This window comes from Sinocyclocheilus anshuiensis, unplaced genomic scaffold (assembly GCF_001515605.1).
Source record: "Sinocyclocheilus anshuiensis isolate Anshui unplaced genomic scaffold, SAMN03320099.WGS_v1.1 scaffold1270, whole genome shotgun sequence".
In the NCBI taxonomy this organism is placed as follows: domain Eukaryota; kingdom Metazoa; phylum Chordata; class Actinopteri; order Cypriniformes; family Cyprinidae; genus Sinocyclocheilus; species Sinocyclocheilus anshuiensis.
The window spans coordinates 951,726-955,434 of record NW_015555837.1 but is presented as its reverse complement, the minus strand read 5'-3'; positions in this window follow the sequence as shown (position 1 = coordinate 955,434).

Sequence of the window (3,709 nt, the reverse complement as noted above, 5' to 3'; positions counted from 1 at the left end):
CTATATAAGTAAAGGGTAAAGGCATAATCAGACAAACCAAGCCTTGTGCATCATAGGCAATAATATTCTGAATATTTGGTTTGATGTTTGATACCTTTATCTCAAATAGTGTGAGAGTTTAATTAATTTAAGGGGGTACAGTATATAAAACATATGAAAAATATGTTTTCAGTACTGTATATAAAAACAAAAAAGGCATAATCTGGAAAACCAAGCCTTGTGCATCATAGGCAATAATATTATGCATATTTTATAGTTGGTTTGGTACTTTTATCTCAAACTGCGTCAGAGTTTAATTAATTTAAGTGAGTACAGTATATAAAACATAAAAAATATGGTTTCAGTACTGTATATAAAAACAATAAAGTTATAATCTGAAAAGCAAGCCTTGTTCATTACAGGGAATAATATTCTGAATATTTTACAGTTGGCTTGATAATTTTATCTCAAATAGTGTCAGGCTTTAATTAATTTAAGGGGGTACAGTATATAAAACATATGAAAAATATGTTTTCAGTACTGTATATAAAAACAAAAAAGGCATAATCTGGAAAACCAAGCCTTGTGCATCATAGGCAATAATATTATGCATATTTTATAGTTGGTTTGGTACTTTTATCTCAAACTGCGTCAGAGTTTAATTAATTTAAGTGAGTACAGTATATAAAACTTATGAAAAATATGGTTTCAGTACTGTATATAAAAATAATAAAGGCATAATCAGGAAAATCAACCACCTACTCAGGGAACCATGGTTACATATGTAACCTGAGACGATTTATATTATTGAATACATTAAAAGTTGTCAAATTATTATAAAACACATAAAATGGTCATTCCAAAAACGGAGCTTTGTGCAATAACAGGAATGTTTCCCCGAACATTTTAGTATTGGTTTTATATTATAATGTCACATAGTTAAATTGTTTAATTAATTTAAATGGTTAATAAAAAAAAAAACTCCTAAAAATTAAGCCTTGTGCAACGTAAAGGGCATATATTTATGTCTATCTGAGTTAGTTTGGGCTCAAAACATAACAGCCGCAAAGAGTTTAATTGGCAAAAAAAAAAAAAAGAATGTCTAATGAATGTCAAACGTCAAACTAACTTTACCGCCATTCACAACATCACTTAAAATAATGACTGCCATTCCGCCCCCAGGAAGTTATAATGTCCACTGTTTTAAACAGGCCACTGTGGAGCCCAGGCTTAGCGTGGGAAACAGTTATGGTAATATCCAATGAGACCCTGCGAAATACATTTTTACATATTTTACTTCCAATTATAATATTTAGTGCACGATATCCTAATATAAATTGTTATTTACACTGATAGATGAATGGATGATATGAGTCTGATAAATGCAGGACTTAAAAAACTTTAGTATAACTGTTATGATTAACATTAACTTTTATTTGCTCCTGTTCTCGCTAACACTTCTGCTTTCCTTGCAGCGAGATATTCTGATGAAGATTTGCATAACTCCCACACAAAGCACGTACAGCATATATATAGGCATATACTGTATATGTTTGAGCATGACCTGAAATACCTATGAAATATATGAGCCTTCAGAAATCAATTAATATATGCCGATTCAATATCAGTATTGGAAACAGTTGTGCTGCTTAATATTTTTTTGGAAACTTTGACACTTTTTTGTCAGGATCCTTTGATGAATAAAAGTAAAAAAGAACAGCATTTATTCAGAATAGAAATCTTTTGTAACAATATAAGTCTATACTATCACTTTTTTTTATCAATGTAACATCTATGCTGAATAACTATTAATTTCTTTCCAAAAAAAACCTCAAATTTATGAACGGTAGTGTATACTGTTACAAAAGATTTCTATTTTGAAATTATGTTCTTTTTATTTATTTATTTATTTATTTGTTTGTTTGCTGCTGTTTTTTTTTTCATTTATTCATCAAAGAATAATGAAAAAAGTATCACAGGTTCCAAAAATAAATAAATAAATAGGCAGCACAACTGTTTTCAATATAAATCAGCATATTAGAATGATTTCTGAAGGATCATGTGACACTGAAGACTGGAGTAATGATGCTGAAAATTCAGCTTGCATCATAGGAATAAATCATATTATTATATTATATTAAAGTATATTAAAACAGAAAGCTTAATTTAAAATTTAAAATTTAAAAATATTTCACAATATTACTTTTTACCGTATTTCTGATGAGCATAAGAGACTTCTTAAAAAACTATTTAATAAATAAAAAATAAATAAATAAAAAGACATAGGCTGATGTTTTTCATAACATAAAATATAGGTAAATACAATAATTTAAAATAAATATAAATAAATAAAATTGACATGAACCAATTATATCCTCATCTAATTAAGATGATCTTTTTATTAATGAAGAAGATCTATATTATCATGTGGTGGTAAATGTTTACATATACTGTATTATATACTGTATTAAACTCCTTGGCCCAACACTAAGCGGTCATTTCATTGTTACTCACTGTTAAAATCTTTCTCTTCCTGTAGATTCCAAAACCCCCATTCTGAACATGTTTACTTAAGTTCTGGACAAAAATAGTACTAATTATACTTACGCAGTGCCCATGAGAGGAATGACCATATTTGCACACAAATATTTAGAAGTTCGGAAGCTTTTCTTGGGGATTCAGTGTTTACTATGATGACTGTATGATATCGCTTTCAGGGTCATCTGTAAGGGGCCATGGAGAGATGCCTACAGGCCCTGTCATGGTCCTGTGTCTCCTGGGTCTGGGTGGCTCTTCTTAAGAAGGTCATTATCAGCTTCAAATAAAAATCAGTCCCTCTCCTGTCTTTTCTGAGTGGGCTTCACGTAAACATAGAAACCTATGGCACAAACATGCAGATCAGATCATAAACCCAACCACTCTCCCTACCCTTTTTCTGCCTATATGACAGAATAAGTAATGTGAAATTCTTATTTTCAATACAAACCAAGCAGCTTTCTGCTGTTCAGTGCAGAAACCAACTTGAAACCTTCGTGAAATCTGCATGGCCATGTGAAATTCCCAATTGTGTGGACAGTGCTGGGTGGTAACTGATTACATATAATCTGGATTATGTAATCAGATTCCAAAAATTAAGTACTTGTAATTAGATTAAATTAAATTTTACAGATTACAGTTACTTTTTACTGTTACATGATTACATATTATTCACACAATAGCAATAAATTATTCATAGTTTACTGATTCTCCCTAATTCTTCTTTTTCATATTTTAAATGTATCTTTCTAAAATAGCCTACCACTTATATAAATTCAGAAAGTTTAGTTGACATTCACATGAAGACCAGTCACTTGTCAGGTGGCTATAATTGCACAGAAAATTGAGACAGTGGCTGTATCCGAAAACTCTAAAATGCTGTCTTCGGAGGCAGCATTCCAAGGCAGGAAGGCATCAAGGCACGTCCGAATCCAAATTCTGCTTCACTTCCTGTCTCCGGAGGTACCTTCTTCTGATCGAATTTTGAAGGCAGCATAGATGTATCCTTCGCTGCCTTTGATATTCCACAATACTGTGCGTTCCATTCCGTGACGGTTGAGCTAAAAAATAAAGATGGCATCTGAAAGTTTGGTGGTCAGTTTTTGTGTAAATGTATATTTCTGACTAACTTTTTGCACTTTTGATGTTATTTCTAGCGAGAAATCAGTATTATAGTAATTAAATATTGGTTTAG